At 37.8% G+C, this 23,052-nt stretch overlaps 1 protein-coding gene across 9 annotated transcripts in view; it reads left to right on the forward strand.

Moving 5' to 3' along the window:
* Positions 1–23,052, forward strand: part of mbnl2 (muscleblind-like splicing regulator 2) — a 253,869-nt gene that overhangs the window by 34,054 nt on the left and 196,763 nt on the right. For 7 of the 9 annotated variants that reach the window (XM_039745406.1, XM_039745415.1, XM_039745417.1 and 4 more), the window contains exon 2: positions 18,251–18,387. The exons of the other annotated variants lie outside the window; for them this stretch is intronic. The gene's annotated coding sequence lies outside the window, so the exon portion shown is untranslated. The remainder of the gene's footprint in view (positions 1–18,250; positions 18,388–23,052) is intronic. 9 annotated transcript variants of the gene reach the window in all.

Here is a 23,052-nt window from a genome sequence, read left to right on the forward strand (position 1 = left end):
ATTACTGTAACGCACTCCTCTCAGGACTACCCAAAAAGACATAAATCGTTTGCAACTAGTGCAGAATGCAGCTGCTAGAATCCTAACTAGGAAAAGAAAATCGAACACATTTCTCCAGTTTTGATGTCACTACACTGGTTACCTGTGTCATTCAGGATTGACTTTAAAATTCTGCTTATGGTTTATAAAGCCTTAAATAATCTCGCCCCATCTTATATATCGGAATGTCTGACACCTTATATTCCAAATCGTAACCTCAGATCCTCAAATGAGTGTCTCCTTAGAATTCCAAGAACAAAACTTAAAAGAAGTGGTGAGGCGGCCTTCTGCTGCTATGCACCTAAAATCTGGAATAGCTTGCCAATAGGAATTTGCCAGGCTAATACAGTAGAGCACTTTAAAACATTGCTGAAAACACATTACTTTAACATGGCCTTTTTATAACTTCATTTTACCTTAATTTAACTTAATCCTGATACTCTATGTTCAATTCATAATAATAACTATTCATGGTGGCTCTAAAATCTGTACTGACCCCTACTCTCTTTCTGTTTCTTTTTTCCGGTTTCTTTGTGGTGGTGGCCTGCGCCACCTCCACCTACTCAAAGCTTCATGATGCTCCAACAATGATGGATGGATTAAAAGGCAGAAGTCTACGTGACCATCATCATCAAGTCCTTCCGTGAGAACCCTAAATCCAAAGAGGACTGTTTCATTTATGTTAGGTAGAATGCCCAGAGGGACTGGGGGTCTCATGGTCTGGAATCCCTACAGATTTTATTTTTTCTCCAGCCGTCTGGAGTTTTTTGTTTTTCTGTCCCCTGGCCATTGACCTTACTCTTATTCTATGTTAATTAATGTTGACTTATTTTGTTTTCTTATTGTGTCTTTTATTTTTCTATTCTTTATTATGTAAAGCACTTTGAGCTACTGTTTGTATGAAAATGTGCTGTATAAATAAATGTTGTTGTTGTTGTTGCATCGGATGGCTGCCTATTGAATGGGGGTGATTCACTACCTGCCTTTGGCCGCACCGTGTTCATTCTCGGTGGGCGGATGTTGCAGGCAGCATAGTGTAGTGGAGGTGACTGTGAGGTGGGCTGGTGATGAACCGCCCCTCAATTCCTCCATTCATTCTAAATAGCAAGCCCACTTAATAATAATAAAAATACATTTTATTTATAGGCGCCTTTCAAACGCTCAAGGACACCGTACATTATACACAGCAACCGACAAACAATACAGTACAATGTTTACATAGAGAAGGCATGATTAAAAAGATGAGTTTTAACTGAAGACTTAAACAGAAAAAGTGAATTAATGTTTCTAATCTCAGGAGGCAGTGCATTCCAAAGTCGGGGGCAGAACGACTGAAAGCTCTGTTCCCATTGTAGAAAGACGAGCAGAAGGAACAGTCAATTTAATTGAGGATGATGATCTAAGAGTACGGGAAGGGGTGACAATGTGGAGAAGGTCAGACAGATATGGAGGGGCTAAATCATGAATAGCTTTAAAGGTTAGCAGAAGGATTTTAAACTCAATGCGGAACTTGACAGGGAGCCAGTGAAGTTGATGCAGAACAGGAGTGATGTGGTGAGTGGAAGGAGATCGCGTAATAATACGGGCAGCTGAGTTCTGGACTAGTTGAAGTTTGTGAAGAGTTTTTTGAGGGAGACCAAAAAGAAGAGAGTTACAATAGTCCAAGCGAGAGGTGACAAGGCTATGAACAAGAACTGCAGCAGAGTGTGGGATGAGAGAGGAACGGAGACGGTTGATATTGCGTAGGTGGAAGTAAGCAGATCGTGTAATAGTATTGATGTGTGAAAGAAAGGAGAGATTATTATCCAAGATGACACCAAGACTTTTGGCCTGAGAGGATGGAGATAGCGTACAGTTATCAATTATAAAGGGGAAGTTGTGGAATTTGGATAATGTGGATTTTGTACCAATGAGAAGGATCTCTGTTTTATCAGTGTTGAGTTTAAGCAAATTAAATGTAAACCAGTTTTTGATTTCGGCCAAACAGTCAGTAAGGGCGTAGGTGGGAGGGTAATTGTAGGTGAAGTTGAAAAGTAAAGCTGGGTGTCATCTGCATAACAGTGAAAATGAATATTATATTTCCTGAAGATATTGCCCAGAGGAAGGAGATAGATAGTGAACAGAAGGGGGCCCAGGACAGAGCCTTGAGGCACGCCTGTAGTAACAGATACAGAGTGAGATGAAAATGATTTGAGCTGTATGAACTGAGAGCGGCCAGAAAGGTAGGATACGAACCAATTATAGACATTATGGGTGACACCAATGGAAGATAGTCTATTGAGAAGAATGGAATGAGAAATGGAGTCAAAAGCCGCACTCAAATCAAGTAAAATGAGAATAGAAAGTAAGCCGCAGTCTGCTGCCATTAGAAGATCATTAGTTATTTTGATTAATGCAGTTTCAGTACTATGGAGGGGGCGGAAACCAGACTGGAATTGTTCATACAGGTTGTTCAGAGATAAGTGAGAGTGGAGCTGTTTGGCTACCACTTTTTCTAGAATTTTGGATAAGAAAGGTAGGTTAGAGATCGGACGCAAGTTGTTAAAATTAGCAGGATCGGCGCCGATTTTTTTTAAGATTGGGGTTATTATAGCAGCTTTGAGTGAAGTAGGAACAATTCCAGTTGAAAGAGAAGAATGGATAATAACAGATATAATATGGAGTAAAGATGGAAGACAGGCTTTAACAAGTGATGTAGGTAAGGGGTCAAGCAGACAGGTGGATGATTTAGAATGAAGAATTATATCTGATATGTCTAAGGTGGAGGGAAATTGAAAGAAAGAAAAAGGGTGAGTAGATGGGAAGAATTCAGAATGAATAGTGTCAGTGGATTGCAAAGCAAGGTAGTGGTGGATACTCTCAATTTTGTTCATAAAAAATGACATCAGGGAATTACAAAAGGCATAAGAGTAAAAAACTTGTACTGTTATGTTAATAGAAGGAAGTTGTCTCCTATCAGTACATCAGACGTATTGACGACTGGTGCCGTCCTGCTGTGATAGCGTGGACAGTGATGTGCAGAAGAGCTCATCTTCATCTTTTGTCTTCACCCTTCAAGAATGTCTCTGAAACACAAATCTGATGCAAGTGCTGGTGATACAGCAAAGAAGAGAAAAACCATCACCATTGAAATAAAGTAGAAATAATAAAAAGGTCAGAGAGAGGTGAAACTCCATCATTCATTGGCAGAGCACTTGGTTACAGTCGGTCAACAATAGCATTTATTAAATTTATTTACCTGTTCCAACTTACGTACAAATTCATCTTAAGTACAAACCTACAGTTCCTATCTCGTACCTAACCCGGGGACTGCCTGTATTTTTATATATATATAGTATATTTTCTTCTTTTTAACCTCTAAGTTAATGAAACACCAGCAGACTGCGTACATGGGTAGGAAATTACACTCATGGGCTGTTTGTGTACATGTACACAGGTAGTCAAGCAGGCAGGCAATCCTGCATTTGCAAATCTAGCAGGATGCGTGTGGAAATGTGCATCAGCAGATTGTTTCTGCCTTATGAAGTCTTCTGTACTACTTGAGTGCAAATGGAAGACAACCAATCATTGCATCAGCATTTCACTCCTATTGATTCTTTAAGATGTAATAGGCAAATTAAATGGTCTTCCTAACTGTAAAAGTATAAAATGCAAGCAACGAAAAAAATGGTTATCTAGATATGAATTAAGTACCCTGTGGCATTTAAGCTGTTAAGCCCAAAGTAAATAAACATTTACTTAGTATTAACCTTAACACTCAACCAACCCCACAGCTTCATTATCTGCTGTTTTAATGTGCTTTTTTTAATGATTCACTATTTCCCTAACACTGTAGGGTGGTAAGATATCCTGGTGAAAATAGCAGTCCAAGTTTCAGGCTATACATATAACTAAAGAATATCAAAATGTCCCAGTTTTAACATGCTGTCCATCTAATGTTTTTGAGTACCTTAAACATTGCTTTAAAGAAACTTTGTCATAATATATTTAGAAGAGCGCTCACAGAACTCCTAGGGCGGAGCACTGCTTGATAAACACTTTGTATTAAATTTGAACAACACTGCAAGGAAGAACAAGAAGCTCACAAAAACAGAGTACCAACATTTATTTGTTTATACTTCAAGCACTGTGTGCAATCACATTTATTTATTTAGGAAAGTGTTTTTTTCCTTTGCCCTAACCCCTCTCTGTAAATAAAGTAAGCAGTAGACAAATGAGATTGGGCTTTTTATGCATGGGCATACATACTACACAAGTACCTTAGACTTTGAAAATCTAGTCACCCTATAATTTAGCATGAAAGTGTCACATTCACCTGGTATTTGTAATGGTCAGTCACTGTAATAGTTTGACGTTCACTGATGGTGCTCTATAACATATGTCATAATAGAATAGCTTTGTAAATTCCATTTAATGAAAATCACGATGGCCAGATATACTCAAGCAAAGCAGGAATTCCTTTTATTTTTTATTTAGGTTATGTAAATTAGAAATTGCAAGTTATCACTGAATGTGAATATGGTATGTGTGTGGTGTGTGAGAGAGAGTGGTCCAGGTGATTTTACAGAGTAGAGCCCTGTCCAGGCCTTTTTTCAGCCTTTTGCCCAGTCCGGGTGAGTTAGCCTTTGACTCTGCAACCCAAAAATGGATAGAGAAGGTTTTAGAACCTAGCCACTGAACTTAGTCCATTGAGGGCTACAGTGCCTACATAGCCCTTCAACACACCTAAACATTACACCACATGTACATTTTCTAACTTGTTTAAAATTTCTGATGTTCTGCTTCTGACAAATGTGTCTCCTGGACAGGCACAATCTGTGCTTTATTTTGTTTAACATTTGTCTGTATTGTAGTTCTTTGTGTTGTACTAGGCAGACCATTCACATTGAAAGAGACTGTCTTAATGTGGTAATGCATAGACAAAAAAGTTTATCAGCTTTGAATCCTTCCATTCTTTCTTTTTTTGTAATAATTTTTTATTGAAACACAATGTGTACCCTAAAGCAGGCATGTCAAACTCACTACCATTGGTGGGCCGCTTTGACTGCCATACGTGCGTCAGTGGGCCGCACTGTAACAAATACTATTATACTAAGTTACTGTAGCTTTCTTTCCAATACTGAAAACTTTAAAAAAAATGTAACACTTAAAGTATAAAGAAAAGCAATTTATTTCCATACAACCTCCGTACAACTGCGTACAATAAAGTCTTAGCCTCTTAGCTAGGTCCTTATATTATTATATTATATTCATTGCTTATATAGGAGTCTTACAGTGTGACATTTATTTCTTTTGTCCCGACACTTGGCATCTCTTGTTAGTAACCAGTTTGTCAATATCAGGCTTAAAATCTTGTGCAGCTGCAACTTTTATGAGGGATGAAAGGTGCTCGACAGTAAATCTTGAGCGATGTGGGGTTTTGGTAGCTTTCATTAATGAAAACAATTGCTCACAAAAGTAAGTGTTTCCAAACAAAGACAGTACTCTCGATGCCATTTATGGATCTGCACATACAGTACGAGGGTGGCAGGTAAGCATAGAAGCCTGGCACACCAACTTTGTTGTATTTTGCCATCAGAATAGAATCTGATTGCAGTTCAATCAATTCCATTTGGATATTCTCAGGCGCATTCTCAACGTTGTAAGAGTATGGTGATGTAAACAGCACAAAGTCCTGTTCATGTGAACTGAAATCGCGAAAACGCTCACTGAATTCATTGCTCAGTAATACAAGTTGGAAAACAAATCCTCCAAAAATCTAATTTTACTTTACTAAGTTTACTTCAAAGTTTATATTGTAAAATAAGCCGATATGCAAAAAGCCCCCGACCTACACTAATTATGCAAACTCAAAATCACAAAAATCTGTTAATAAACAACTCACTAACCTCTCGCGTCCACTTCTGATCTTCAGCTGTAGTCTGCACTAACTGTTCTTTACAATACTAGCACAAAATGACATAAAACTAGAGCAAAGTGAAAATATGCGAGATATTACTACTTGTGATGGTCAGTGCTGCCCAGTGGCCAGTCTCGGCAGCCCAGCCAGTAGTGTAGCCCAGTGGTCCGCAATCTGTTTGACACCAAGGACCGCTTTACTAGAAGCAAATTTTTCCAGGGACCGGTGGGTTGTTGGAGGTTGGAGTTTATTGGGTGATTATGGGAGGGTTCATAGGGTAGTTTTATACACAATTTACTTTACATTTCTATTATTATTAAGTTATAATTTAGTAATAGAAATTATACAGCTTACCATAATGCAGAATCAGTGAGAGCCCTGAGCTTGTTTTCCTGCAACCAGACGATCCCATCTGGGTAGGATGGAAGACAGTGACACGCAAAATGTGTTGCTTATGTTCAGTATACTCCGTAATCTTGTTTTGGTTGCTATCACAAAGATAGGATGTTGGAAATGGAAGCAGCTTCAATAGCTTCTTTCACGTTAGTTTAATCTTCTCTTGTCTACAAGTTATGCTGACGAGAATTTTTCTCAGCATTTCCTTGCGATGATACATTTTCAGGGTGCGAATGATGTCCAAATCCAATGGCTGAAGCACTGCCCTGCAATGGGTGGGAGGAATTCAACGTTAACATTATCTAAGTGCAGTAGCATGTTGTAGTCAGCACCGTTATCAATCAGAAACCAAATTATTCTTTTTTCTTCTTCATATTGTGAGGTTTCTGAATTCTTTTGGGATCTGGGATCCCCCCACCCAACAGGAACGACACGTTGCGTCCCGAAGCGCTATTGCCATGAGTGAGATTGTTTGTCCGGGTCCCAGGAGAGTTTAAAAACCTCATATATTCTTGAATGAGTGCCGCATTAATATGAATGTTTCTTGAACAAGCATCACTGCAACCACATAAAAATGGCTTTTTTGGCGTCTTCAAATGCAGCGGTTCGCATACGTTTGCAACCCGAGATTTTTCTTCTTTTTTGCATATAACAAGTATGCCGTTTCTATAGAAGGGTGATAATGAGTTAAATTCTAATGGATGTTTTTCAAATGTTAACGAGCAATAAGAAAAAGGTATCACTTAAAACCACACAAAACAAAAACAGCAAAAAAAACAGTATGAGGAAAGTTCAAAGAAAGAGCATTTTTTTATAGTGTTTCTGTTTGGGGATCGTGTGCAAATGCCCACAACTGAGCTCTAACCACAGAATTAACTGCTGTGTAGATGATTCATTCAAGCATTTCAAGGTCACTTCATTGTAATGAAAGTATCTGCTGCTGAATGTACTTTGTAGTAACGATATTTCTGTGGACTCGTGTCATATGGGGAAACTGTCAGAAACATAAAAATACTTTGTTGTAATACTCTCTCACCGCGGTCTCTCTCCTCTTTCTGTGCCGCTGCAAAGCCCCACCTGCCTAGCGTTCTGAAAAGTGTCCTCCGTGAAGGGGGCAACCTTTTTGCTGTTGCCCTTCACTGAGTGAGTCTTGGTTGCTGGCAGTCGGGCCGCGGACTGCAGCCTAACACTTTAGTTGCGACTTCGTGGCTGCAACTATACTAGCAGATGACGTTTCCGGTACCGTAATGCCATGGGAAAATGTGCTTTTGTCAGAATGCAGAAGTAAGAAAAGTCAATAAGTAACGCCGAAGATGCAGAATGATTAAGTCACAAACGATAGTAATCATTTTGTACAAGTTTAGTGCTAACTAGGATCTGTCATGCCGGCCCGTGTGTTTGACATGCCTGCCCTAAAGGAAAGCTAATTAAGAAGGTAATTGTCTAACCTAATTCAAACCCCCAACCTCCACAATACAATCCCCTCAATAGTAGCTTAGTGACAAAAACAAAAAAAAAACAGTAGGTACCTAATAGGAAACTAACCCAAGCAGGGCAGAAGAATGAAAAGAACATTATTAAAAGGATAGAGACAAATGGGTTCAATCCGACTTGGCTGGCATCTATCCATCAGTGCTGGGCACATGGCAGGAAACAGCCCTGGACAGTGTGTCAGTCCATCTCAGGGCCAACAAACACACACACACACACACACCCATGGTTGCACTAGGACAGTTTGAAAAAGTGGATAAACAGATATTTTTTGCAAAAGTGGGGCAAAATAAATAGTGCCTGAAAAAGCCCATGGAGGTGATGACTGGGTGATGGATTCATTAGACAGCTGAGCTAGTCACTGGGCCAAGATGCTGACCAATATACCATAAAAAAAACTTCTATTATCATGTGGAAAAATATATAATAACTTTTAAGTGTTCTTGATTAGAACTATTAAGATTTTAGGTTTCTTAAGCCATACGTAATTTAATATATTCCTTTCAAATTTTAAAGACTTATAGTATCAAGCCACATAGTCTAGTACAGAAGTTTTGTCAAAATTATAAATGGGTAGACTAGATGATTTTACACAAGCTGTGACAAATAAACATTTTTTCAGTAATACAATCTAGAGTGACATTATTTGAATTTCTTTTATAAATGAGTCACATTACTTATTAGTGTACATATTCTACAAATTTGTCCTGTGCTAGTGATTCACAAATTAGCATGAAATTCATTTGTATTCCATTCCTCTTACTACTTGTTTATACTTAATGATAAAACATCTGGAATTGGATGTTAAATGTCATTTTATTTTTTAACAGTTTAACATTTGAACTTAAAATATATTTTGATGTATTGTTTATTTTGAACAACAGTAAAACAAACTTTAGCAAAGTAGTATTTATTTTGCATAGCCTTTTTATTTTCATTGAACTTCATTGCATACATTAATGCAAAGTATAAAAATACCTTTCCTTGTAAATTTTGCCATAAAATGTAAAAGTGAAAAAATCCTTCCTTTACAATACATGAATATTTGAAGCCTTTTTTTAGTAAATGTAACAGTATCAAAAGTCATGATGAAAAACTAAATTAAATACATATATACTTGGACACTAATTCTCAGTGTGCAACATGTAATTTCCCTTCTTGCCCATAATTGCAGTTAAACTTAATGTACTTACTGCATATGATGAAATAGTTGTGAATGTGCTTGGAAAAAGTAAGGGGCACATATTTCCATTCCTAAAAATATTATATGTCTGGATATAGTATAGCTCTGTTGGTTGTAGACATTTTTGTTAAACTCAAAGAAATGTTCCGAAGTCATGGTGAGCTTCATTTTCCCTGAATAGGAAATTAATTTTGTCAAGTGCTTTTCAATTGAATATGTAATAAACTGAGCAACAGAAAGAGAATTATTTTGGTTTGATAGAAAAGAATTCAGCAAGTGTGTTGTGTGCTCTGTGTGATATGTATTCTACATTGCATCCACTGTAGAAGCTGGGTATAAGTTTTAATTCTGTACTACCATTTTGCAGTCGAACTTTGAAACTACTCATGCTATCATTGTTACAAAGCAAAGGTGGACCTGTTAATTTTTGACATTTGAAATCCAAAAGTAGAAAGTGAGCTGATAGTCTTAGAAACCACAGTTGTAGCTGTGCCTCAGATGTGAAAATGTAATCAGGTTCATATTAGCCTGCTTAAACTTTAATGCACTATTTTACAATATTAGATGTACAGTACTCCCGAAAGTCAGTGTCACCACACTCGACCCAGGCTTAAAGACGCAGTATGTGTTAAATAAACTATAATACTAGAGTTTCAATAGTATGATAAACTATTGATACTTTTTTTAACATGTTACCAAAAACATCCCACAGGAATATGTACAAAAACACTGCTTGGTTGTCTTAGCATGAAAAGTGTGAACATCCTTCAGTGGAAAGGACATTTTTTCATGCTATGAATGTGGCTGTGTTGCCTGTAGGTTTTTTGCATTTTCAGAAAGGCAAGTAACAGCTTATTTTAACATTTGTGGTGTAAATTGCTTGTAATTCCCCCTTTGTAAATGTATGTTTGTTTCACAAATAGACATTGGTTTGCCCAATTGTCTATTGTTCAACAGTATAAGTTAAATGTGATTTACTTAAAGGAATTAAGTCACTGACATAGCAACTCAAAACCTGTGATAACCATAGTCTTTCCCACAAAATCAATGAAGAAAAAAATTAGAGGCACATATGACATTATAATGACACTAGCCAACGCCTGCCGTAGCATATGGCATTGTAAGAATAGGAACGGAAAATGGTGAGAAAGGAATTCAGAAATCAAGAAGAAATAAATACTTCTTGAAAGACGCAGTTGTGAATAGATGTTTTGCTGGAGACGATTTGTGTCAAGAAATAACCCACTGATAGCAACAGGCAGTTGCCAGATCCCGGAATAGAGATGACGTTGTACAAAAATCCATCGATAGAGAAGATACTATCGTTCATTTTATAACAAAGGCTTAGGAAACAACCGTCGTAGTATTACGAAAATAGCAAGGAGCGAAACCAATTCCAATGGTCGAGAGTATAGACATGTATAGACAGACACCGCATTCACTGTGTTGCCCAGTCGAGACGATACGTCAGCGCGTCCGCCCTATTGTGAGTGGCAAAAGTGCTGTTTAAACTAATACTGGTAGACGTGGTAATTGTGTTTTCTGATGAAAAAACAATAACATGTAAAATAGTATTGTTTACATACAACAGGTTTTGGCAAATCGTTTACATGCAATTATATCCATTTATACACTAACTAGCAAAATACCTGTGTTTCGCAGCGGAGAAGTAGTGTGTTAAAGAAGTGATGAAAAAGAAAAGGAAACATTTTAATAAAAACGCACCATGATTGACAATGTAATTGTTTTGTCATTGTCATGAGTGTTGCTGGCAGATCTATCTATCTATCTATATATATATATCTATACTAATAAAAGGCAAAGCCCTCACTCACTGACTCACTGACTCACTCACTCACTGACTCATCACTAATTCTCCAACTTCCCGTGTGGGTGGAAGGCTGAAATTTGGCAGGTTCATTCCTTACAGCTTCCTTACAAAAGTTGGGCAGGTTTTATATCGAAATTCTACGCGTAATGGTCATAACTGGAAGCAGTTTTCTCCATTTACTGTAATGGAGATGAGCTTCAACGCCGTGGGGCGGAGTTTCGTGTGACATCATCACGCCTCCCACGTAATCACGCAGTACATAGAAAACCAGGAAGACCTCAAAAAAGCGCTCAAGAAAACATGCATTATATAATTGAGAAGGCAGCGAAACAATAAGAAGTGAGCGAGTCACATATACAACCATATTCATGAGTTCTGCTACTTCGGAAACAAAGCACGATGTAAACCTACACTTTAAATTAAGTTCATAGACAGGCTGCCGCTGGCGTTTGTAATTTAGTGCCTGCCCATATAAGGCCGTCCGTCAGCGGCAATCCAATAGCAAACTGCCACGGATAAATATTCACGGCTGAAGGACTGTGCTTATGGAGAGGAAGATGAGATGGTCAGGGTGGTGTTTGACACAAACTCAGCGAAACTGCGAGAGAAAGTTTTAAGTGCCAGGACTAAGGTAACATTAAATAAAGCCATGGACATAGCACGAGATGGCACCAGCACAGCTGGGAACCTTCGATGCAAGTACACCGAGTGGCTCACGTGAACTGACGCAGTGCACAGATAAAAGCAACAGTTCTAAAGAGGCTGAACAAAACCGAATTACACAATTGAAAAGGCAGCAAAAATATGAAGCGTCTGATAAGCATATTCATAAATGCAGCTACTGTGGAAACAAAGCACACGGTGGAAAAGTCAATGTCCCGCTAAAGGAAGACAGTGTAAAAAAACCCGTGCATGCAGTGTGTCAGGTCTCAGGTAAAGAAGAAGACGAACTGTTTATTGATGCAGTAAGAAACGAATCGAATAATGAAGCCTGTCATCTTTACAACGATTGACAAACACGGAATGTAACTTGAACACAACACATCCTACAAATACGAACCTGATTGAAAGAAATAATGATAATCAAATCCTTGATGACAGCAACACTCAGTAACACTCACAAAACAAATACTGTATATTGACAGTCATGTTACGTTATTTTTAAAATGTTCCCTTTTCTTTTTCTACCTTTTTTAACACACTACTTCTCCGCTGCGATACGCGGGTATATATATATGTATATATATATATCCCGCTCTACATACTCGAATAATGGATACTTTATTCGCCATCAATGATTGTTTTGGTAAAGCCATACTCAGTGTATTCATTAGATGAACGGTAAAAAAGTAAGAGCGAGGGGAGGATGACTCATTGAGGTATGCAGGCTGTAGTCTTGCGTAACTCTATCTGAATTGCGCGATCACATTTGAAAAAATATATCTTTTCAAGTTCTATTTAGTCCATATGTGTCAAACTCAAGGGCCGCGGGCCACATCCGGCCCGGCGTGTAATTATATCCGCCCGAGATCATTTTATATACTGTATTATTGTTATTAAAGCCCGGTATATGAAGCGCTGGTAACACAATAAACTACAGATCCCATAATGCAGCGCTTCAGCTGCCTTGCCGAACACTTACCGCTTACTAGAGTTATTGCGCACTGAGTTTGCACGGCGCTTTGGTGACTTTGAAGAACAAAAAAAGTCCGTCTACATGCGGCTCAAACCTTGTGCATGTTTGGTAGCACATATCTGTGTGAGAAGCTCTTCTCAGTGATAAAGACTAACAAAACAGCACACAGGAGTCGCCTCACTGATGAGCACCTGCAATCCATCCTGAGAATCTCCACAACACAGAACCTCACACCAAACAGAAACAAACTTGTGGCCAAAAAGATGCCAGGCGTCCAGCTCTAAAATGACATATGAGCAAAGACAACTGAATGATTTGATTTGTTATTGCACGTAAGAGCGGAGTCAACCGTTTTAACAAACAGCATATTGCACTGATACGAAATAGCTGTGTGTGTATATATGTAGATATGTATGTATATGTATATATATGTTTATATATGTGTGTGTGTATGTATGTATGTATATATATATATATATGTATTTGTGTATATATGTGTGTGTATGTATGTATATCTGTGTATATATGTAGATATATATGTATGTATATATGTGTATATGTATAGATATGTATATATATATATGTTTATGTGTGTGTGTAAATATATAAATATATATATATATATATATATATATATGACAACAACACTCATCACTCACAACAGTGACAAAACAATTACATTGACAATCAGGTTACGTTATTTTCAAAATGTTTCCTTTTCTTTTCATTGCTTCTTTAACACACTACTTCTCCGCTGCGAAGCGCGGGTATTTTGCTAGTATATATATATATCCTTTGGGGTGTGAGCAGCTGTTGCTGGGGGTGCTAGAATCAATTGAGGAAGAAAAATTAAAAACATTATTTGTACAAAATCTTTAATTTATCTATCCATTCCTAAATAATTAAATGGGCAGGCTATTTCGTATCAGTGCAATACGCTGCTTGTTAAAACAGATGACTCCTGCTCTTACGTGCACTTAGTGCTGCGTGGGTATTATGAACTATTGTATCTGTTCAAGTTCTATTTAAATTTTAAATATAAGTAATTTTTATTTAGTCGACAGAAATATATTTAGTAGGAATGTAAGTTAAATGTAGTCATCATTGCATACATTTTTCTTCACCATAGAAATTTAAAGACTAAATTCAACTTCCATTCCTACCAAAGATATTTCTGCTGACTAAATAGAACCTACTTATATCCAAATTCGAGCTATTGAACTGTCGCCTGCCTGCCTGAATAAGTCACCCTCACTTCGCTCTTACTTTTTTACTGTTCATTTAATCATGGCTAGTCGCGGAAAAATTATAAAATGGAAGGAGGATTACACTGAGTATGGCTTTACCAAAACAATTATTGATGGCGAATAAAGTATCCATTATTCATAAAGCTTTAATTGGTGATCTGTTTTTCTGCGTTAACTTCATATTTTTTCATACTTCTTCTCAAACCAAGGGGGTGCGAGGGTAAAATGAATTGGGAAGCGCTGATATATATGTGTTGAAAATATTAAAATAGTTTTACTGTCAAATAATGCAAACAGTACGCGGCACGTGTTTCGCCCTAATTTTGGGCTCATCAGGTGTACACACTCACTGCACCCCCTCTCGGGAATCGAACCTTGGACGTCAGCGCTTGTCGGCTTGTGGTTCGTTAATTTGACAGTATGTAGATCGGGGTGTGTGTGCATATATATATATATTATTATTCAGTGGCTTGCAAAAGTATTCAGCCCCCTTGAACTTTTCCACATTTTGTCACATTACAGCCACAAACATGAATCAATTTTATTGGAATTCCACGTGAAAGACCAATACAAAGTGGTGTACACATGAGAAGTGGAACGAAAATCATACATGATTCCAAACAATTTTTACAAATAAATAACTGAAAAGTGGGGTGTGTGTAATTATTCAGCCCCCTGAGTCAATACTTTGTAGAACCACCTTTTGCTGCAATTACAGCTGCCAGTCTTTTAGGGTATGTCTCTACCAGCTTTGCACATCTAGAGACTGAAATCCTTGCCCATTCTTCTTTGCAAAACAGCTCCAGCTCAGTCAGATTAGATGGACAGCGTTTGTGAACAGCAGTTTTCAGATCTTGCCACAGATTCTCGATTGGATTTAGATCTGGACTTTGACTGGGCCATTCTAACACATGGATATGTTTTGTTTTAAACCATTCCATTGTTGCCCTTGCTTTATGTTTAGGGTTGTTGTCCTGCTGGAAGGTGAACCTCCGCCCCAGTCTGAAGTCTTTTGCAGACTCCAAGAGGTTTTCTTCCAGGATTGCCCTGTATTTGGCGCCATCCATCTTCTCATCAACTCTGACCAACTTCCCTGTCCCTGCTGAAGAGAAGCACCCCCAGAGCATGATGCTGCCACCACCATATTTGACAGTGGGGATGGTGTGTTCAGAGTGATGTGCAGTGTTAGTTTTCCGCCACACATAGCGTTTTGCATTTTGGCCAAAAAGTTCCATTTTGGTCTCATCTGACCAGAGCACCTTCTTCCACATGTATGCTGTGTCCCCCACATGGCTTGTGGCAAACTGCAAACGGGACTTCTTATGGTTTTCTGTTAACAATGGCTTTCTTCTTGCCACTCTTTCATAAAGGCCAACTTTGTGCAGTGCACGACTAATAGTTGTCCTATGGACAGATTCCCCCACCTGAGCTGTAGATCTCTGCAGCTCGTCCAGAGTCACCATGGGCCTCTTGGCTGCATTTCTGATCAGCGCTCTCCTTGTTCGGCCTGTGAGTTTAGGTGGACGGCCTTGTCTTGGTAGGTTTACAGTTGTGCCATACTCCTTCCATTTCTGAATGATCGCTTGAACAGTGCTCCGTGGGATGTTCAAGGCTTTGGAAATCTTTTTGTAGCCTAAGCCTGCTTTAAATTTCTCAATAACTTTATCCCTGACCTGTCTGGTGTGTTCTTTGGGCTTCATGGTGTTGTTGCTCCCAATATTCTCTTAGACAACCTCTGAGGCCGTCACAGAGCAGCTGTATTTGTACTGACATTAGATTACACACAGGTGCACTCTATTTAGTCATTAGCACTCATCAGGCAATGTCTATGGGCAACTGACTGCACTCAGACCAAAGGGGGCTGAATAATTACGCACACCCCACTTTGCAGTTATTTATTTGTAAAAAATGTTTGGAATCATGTATGATTTTCGTTCCACTTCTCAAGTGTACACCACTTTGTATTGGTCTTTCACGTGGAATTCCAATGAAATTGATTCATGTTTGTGGCTGAAATGTGACAAAATGTGGAAAAGTTCAAGGGGGCCGAATACTTTTGCAAGCAACTGTATATGTGTGTGTGTATATATATATATATATATATATATATATATATATATATATATATATATATATATATATATATATATATATATATATAAAAGATAACTCCTGTAGCCACAATAAATGCCTTTATTGAATAGACAAACCAGGGATGAACAAGTTCCTTTCTACTGTAGCCACAGCCGCGACACACATAAAAAACATCAATAACTCAAACTTGCAATATTATTTAGGAAAATCACAACATTTTACTCACCAAAAATTTGGTTTATTTGTAAACAAACTCTATTGTCCTCTCTTTCCTCAAAAACAGTTCAATTACTCTGTCGTACGGATTATCCGTGCGCTTCAGTTGCATCAAAACCTCACTTTCTATCGCCATCGAAGCTAATGCTGAAAGGCGAACCCGCCCTATGGTATTTCAGGCATAAGTTTCAATTCGCTTTAGGGCTGAAAATGTCCACTCGACAGAAGCAGTGTACACAGGAATGCTCACCGCCAAATATACCAATGTGAACAGCTGCCCCATGCTCTCATTCAGATTTTTCTGATGAGGGAAGTCAAGGCGATCAGTGAGAGATTTTCCTGCAAAATCATCCATGGCATACATTACAGTCAGTTCTGTTTTTAGCCGAGACAGATCAAAAAGCTCTCCGTGGCTGTTGTGTTAAAGTGGAGAAGGCTGCATGCGTGAAATTTTTCTTGTATTCCCAAAACTTCTGAGGCTCGAGGAGCATGACAAACATCAGGTTTTTGTGGTCTTGAAATCTGGTCTGTGTCTGGCAAATAATATTGTCCAGAATCCTGCCATGGAGTTGGCCGTAGTGCACGTGACGATCTTTCGCTCGGACCGTTTGCAGTGCATTCAGTGGCCTCGGAGATTTCCTCATATCGGCTCTATCCAATCAATGGTTCTGAATACGGTGACGTTGCCGTACGCCTGCTAGAGGGCCCTACTGACTCAAAATCTGATTGGTTGAAGCAACAGGTTAATCGACATTTATTCTGTGTTAGAGTGCCTCCACAACAGATTGTGAAAGCCTCTCTGCCTGGCAACAAATGATGGCTGAAATGTGATTGGTTAAATGCTTTAATACGAAACTCCTTCTCCCACGGCTATCGCGCTGCAGTCTATTCTCTCTGCCTGGCAACAAATGACGGCTTAAATGTGATTAGTTAAATATTTGAATATGAAACTCCGCCTCCCACGGCTATCGAGCTGCATTCTCTTACAGTATATGGGCAAAAATACGTTCCAGTTATGACCATTACGCGTAGAATTTCGAAATGAAACCTGCCCAACTTTTGTAAGTAAGCTGTAAGGAATGAGTCTGCCAAATTTCAGCCTTCTACCTACACGGGAAGTTGGAGAATTAGTGATGAGTAAGTGAGTGAGTCAGTCAGTCAGTGAGGGCTTTGCCTTTTATTAGTATAGATAATGGCAATTATTAAATAATAATAATTATTATTATTAAATAATTCCTCCCATATAAGTAACATTTCTCGGACTGCCTTCTTCCATCTCCGAAACATTTCTAGACTTCGTCCTGTTCTTATGCAACACAGTACTGAAGTACTGGTTAATGCCTGAGTCACTTCACGTATAGATTACTGTAATGCTATTCTAATTGGCATCCCACAAAAACGTATCCATCGCTTATAACTTATTCAAAATTCTGCTGCCAGGATAGTAACCTGCTGTTCTAAATCCACTGAACATATTACACCTACTCTCTCTCAACTTCACTGGCTCCCTTTGAAGTTGTGAATAAGTGTTTTGCTGGAGACGACAGTTGCCAGATCCCGAAATAGAGAGGACGTTGTACAAAAACCCATCAACAGAGAAAATACTGTCGTTCATTTTATAACAAAGGCTTAGGAAACAACTGCAGCTGTATAACGAAAATAGCAAGGTGTATGGGAGGCCTCAGGCAGCGTGGGGAAGGGTTTGAAAGAGGACGAATAGTAATCGAGAAATGCCGTGTCGGCTGCGTGTGGGTGGGACTGGTTTTAAAGTGAAAGCAGGACGAACCAGAAGGGAAATATATGTAAGAGATGATGTTTATGAGGATGATTTCACCAGTAGCACTTTTTTTATACAGTACACAAGTTAATCTTTCAACATGACACCGACACAAAGTACACTGGCAAACTACATTTTATATCTGAAAATGCAGTATTGAGCCTCTTCGAGAGCCTTGGTTTACTGTAAATGGAGTTTTAAGTTTTTTTTATAACTTGAAGTTCATCAGTGCTCATGATTAAACAATCAGAGTGTGAATTATTTTGCAGAAAACATACTGTAGGTTATTTATTCTTACGTTTGTGTTTGAATGGTTACAGATGACCTATGTCAGTGAAGTCAGTAGGCCTATATATCCTTTTATTCATCTTCTGAACCTACTGTTTTAAAACAGGGCATGTTTTGGCACACTAATTTACAAACACCCACTCTTTCACACAGGGCCATTTAAGAGTCATCAGATTAAACTGAAAGCATGTCTTTGACTTGTGGGAAGAAGTCAGAGTTCCTGGAGAGAAAATGCAAGTTCAACACTGACGGTATCCCAGCTGGGAATTGGACCAGGGCCCATTCTTACTGTAAGTAATGTGATTGGTGTTTCCCATCCCCTTAAGCTGTAAATTATACCGATAGGTTTATGTAATTTTACACAATTTTGAATGATCGTCATACAAAAATAGTTTTAATTGATGACAGTTGAAGGATGTCAACAATATGACTGTTTTACATGTTGTTCAGTTCTTTTAATAATTATGGAATGTATTAGACTTTTGATGCTGTTAATACACTAAGTCTTTAATATGACTCATTATAATGTTAATCGGAAATACTCGGTTTGTGGACATAGTATTAAAAATTAAAGACATCAAAGTTTGGTTCAAGACAGCTTATGGTACTAAATGATGTCATCATGAAGTTGAGACCAGTTTAACACACACATGCACACTGGGAAGGCAGGCTTTCACATTTAGCATACACTCTACAGAAGTAAGTCCACTTCTACTATTGTTTAAATTATTGTTGAAAAGGTTGAACATTTCAACCTACTGTATTTTGTCCACTGCAACTACCAGTCTGTTTTATTGTTTAGAAAGTTGACGGGGACTCTAGAATTCTCCAAGTGTTGTACAAATCCATATGACCTGTTTGTTGAATTTTGCTATGTAGAGGAGATATCTTTATTATTTACTGATGTTACTTTGCTTTCAGTATTATTGATGATAATGTCAAATGTACTTTATAGTGCTTGGAAAAATTGTGTGTTTAACGAAACTTGTTTTATATAAACTTGGATTTTTAAAACTTAAGACACTGAATGTACAAACCACCCAGATAAGCTGATATTTTATAATTATTTAAGCCAAATTCTTAATTTTCCAACCACAAGGTTAATGGAAGAATTTTCAAGTTAAATGTATTAACGATGCACACCTACAGTTAAGGATGGCACAGTGGCAGCATTGCTGCCTCACGGTAAGGAGCCCAGGGTTCATGTCCCGGGTCCTCCCTGCCTGGAGTTTGCATGTTTTCCCTGTGTCTGCGCAGGTTTCCTCCGGTTTCCTTCCACATTCCAAAGACATGCAGGTTAGGTGAACTGGTGATCCTAAATTGGCCCTAGCGTGTGGGTGGGGTATGGATGTCTATGTGTTCGCCCTATTAAGTACTGGCGCTCCGTCCAGGGTTTGTTCCTGCTTTGCGCCCTATGCTAGCTGGGATAGGCTCCAGCAGTCCCCCATGACCCTGTTCAGGACTAAGCGGGTTAGAAAATAACTGACTGACATACAGTTAAGTTAAACTTCAAACAGCATTAGTTATTTTTTGTGTAGGAGTAAAAGTTTACAAGTTGTAATTTTTTTCATTTAATTTTTGTAACTGGCTACAGCATTTTGTGCCTTTCTGTGTAAAAACTTTTTCCTTAATAGTGCTGGAGGTGGGAAAACATATGTTTTTCTTTGTAAGCTGAAAGACTCTAAGGAAGTTGACCAATTGCAGGGGCTGGCAACCTTTTTAAAGCAATCGGCCATTTTATCCTAAATGTTTGACGCAAGATTTGCAAAAAGCCACAATAGGTAAAGAAGCGGGTTTGAGATACGATTTTTTTTAACATATTGTGGGTATATATGCATTTAACACAAGAACAAAGTTCGAGTACTTTTAGGAAATAAAGAAAAACAATTTAATGAGGCTTCTGATACTGCATATCCACAGAATTGTTTGATGTTCGGTTAGTAGTTGGAAATCTTCAATTTTAAAACTGATTCCAAGCTTACATCATTAAGCTGACTTCTTAGCTTACATTTGATATCATTCATGTTGGAGAAGGTCTGCTCACTAATAACACTCACTCAATAATAGTCTGGAAGGATTTTCCAGATTTTGAAATTCAATGGGTCCTCCTTTTGACAGTTGGAATGTTCTGTCCATTTGTGTAATTCATGGCTAAAGTCACCTTGTCTTTTTCCAGGTTTTCTAGTTCCACTTGTAAAGATGTAAATTTTGAAGATCACAAAGCTTTGCTTTTCAAGTCTTTTAGTTGTAGTTCATACTGAGCTCTGTCAACTGTTGAAGAATTTATTCGAACTGTATTTGCCACAAGTGGTTTTGTCATGAAAGAGTGGACTTTTCATCTCTGAAATCTCTAAGTGACCAGTAAATGAACCATGCATTTTTGTAATAGTTGCCAGAAAGAACTTGCTATCAGTGACACTTCCAGTAGTTTCCAGATGATTTTTTAAAGTTTTAATAAGAAAAAGATTTCCGCTTTTCAAGTCTATTGCATACACACATAGTTTTGTTTGAAGAGGATAACAAAGCCTTTATTTTACCCATCATTACTGGATGCTGTATCTGTAGCAACAGATACCAATTTATTGATGTCAAGTTCCCTAACAGTCAAAAATTCCAAAACTGCTGCAGCGATATCTTCATCTCGAGTTTGTCTTTTAAGAGGTATCAAAGCCAGTAATTCTTCGTGGAGAACTTTATATGGAAACATTCCTTCCCAGAAGGCTAGTTTATGCAATTCCCTTCACATCACAACACGTCACATGCCAAAGAAAATACTGTACAGATGCTGATTTTATATCATTAATCTGCTCATCTGTCACATTCTTACTTATCTTAATGATTTTGTTGTGAACAGTATTTTGCAGAGAGTGGAGTGTGTTTAATTTTTTTTATTAATATTTTATTTATTTTTAAAGTAGGAGTAGACCTGTTTGGCCAAATTTACAAAGCACTTTTTTATTTATTCTCCATCTGTGAAAGGATTTCTATGCTTTGCAATCTAACGAGAAACAGCAAAACTTGCTGATTGTTGCATATTTTGCTTTAATTCTGTATCTGCTTTTTTCTTTCTTCTCCAAATGAATCTTTTTTTTGGCAATTGTGTCACACTGTTAAAAATTGACTTTCAAGATTTGATTTTTTGTTATTGAATAACTTCATTGCAAATTACACTTGTTAGGTGATCTATTGAGTTTTGCGTCTCAGTTTTAAATCACTCGGACGTGTAACAGCATAAAGGTGACTAATATTACAGCATTGTTCAGTTCTCTAGTGATAGTCTTCACCTTCACCTCCCACTTTTTGAGTAAAATTAATTCTGCTCTACAGTCATCTGCCCTTCACTCTCCACTTCACTAATGTAATAGCGAGCAGTGCAAAATGTACTTACCACTCCAAACTCAGCTGGCTATAATATGTAAATAGGAGAAAATAAAATGTTTATGAAAACCTGGGAATGCATGGTGAAGATTGACATCAAAAAGTATATGAAAGAAGTAGGAATCCCAATAAATGGCGAAGTGTACAACCAATCTTGGGTACAGAAGAAAACTCTGGAGAACATAAGATTTGACCAAAGACAAACTCGTCGAACAGAATGACTTTGAGGAAGATTTAAATTATACAGTTAACAGCTGTCATCGAACAGAATGACTTTGAGGAAGATTTAGATTATGTAGTTAAGAGGTTAAACGCAACAGAGATACGAAACGGACCTGCTGATTCACATATAGCTAAAGAAAATCTAATTAAAAAATAATATTAGCCCATAAATAAATTATTTATCTTTACGAAAGTATTATCAAATAATATGTAGAGAAGAGCCAAGCAAAATGACACCTTTTATTGGCTATCTTTTTAATTAGCCAATAAAAGGTGTCATTTTGCTTGGCTCTTCTCTACATTAATAATGGCTAACACGGTACAACACCCTAGTACTTCAAATAATATATTAAGACATGAAAATGTGAATGCATCTATCGTTCTGGGAAGAATGATAAAAGCCTCAGGTTGCCAACCCCTGACCTATTACATTCTCCATTGTTCAATGGATTGATGTTGCTCTCTGTCTATGCAGTCTACAAGTAATTGTTCAGTACTATTTTGCTTGCCAGTTAGATTAAAGTGCTTGATCTTGGTATTCCAACTTTCTTGAGATATCTGGTGAGGAGTGTGCTGGGGCAGTTAAGTTTGGGCTTTGTTGGAGTTTGTTTGCCACATTTGAACAATTTAAAAAAGATCAGGGATGGCTCATTGCCTGAGAGCCTGTCTAAGCAGAGGGTAAACTTAAGTGGGGGAGAGTATAATGGGGCTGAAGCAAGAACCTCCACAAGGAGAAGTCTTTATAATCATTGAGCAACTGAATTCTCTTTTACTAGATTTTGCTATAAAATATTTTATTTTGGGTTTTTTTTTTCTCTGCAGAGAGTGTTTCATGTATGCTTTGATATTAAAAGTCAAGGGTCCAGTAGAAATGGGTCTTGATTTACTCGTGTTTTTTACAGATTACAACTGGTAACCACATAAACCTATTTCTGTTTAAAAAACAAACTTCATTCCACAGTAGGTGCAATGTGTAGTGAAAGCAACAAAAGTTTCCCTATGTTTTTACAGGAGGAGTGATGCCATTACTAAGACCTTGCTTTAAATCCAAGATATCAGAGTGTGTTTGCATCAGTAAAGCACTGGCTTCACTAGTCTCTGGCACAAAAGATCTAATTATCTTGACAGTCATCCTAAAAACACCTTCATAGGCTAAAAAGACTAAAAGATTAATTAAAATTTATTAGCTAGCCATTTTAGCATGATGTATCACCTTTACAGCACAGTGAACATAAAAACTTAGGGTTAGGGTTCATTAATTTTGAGTTCACGACATGATTTCTGTATGTCTTCGTACATTATTATTTCAATTAACAAGCAATATATTGTTGCTTAGTAAACAAACTCATTATTGT

Source organism: Polypterus senegalus, chromosome 2 (genome assembly GCF_016835505.1).
Source record: "Polypterus senegalus isolate Bchr_013 chromosome 2, ASM1683550v1, whole genome shotgun sequence".
NCBI lineage: Eukaryota > Metazoa > Chordata > Cladistia > Polypteriformes > Polypteridae > Polypterus > Polypterus senegalus.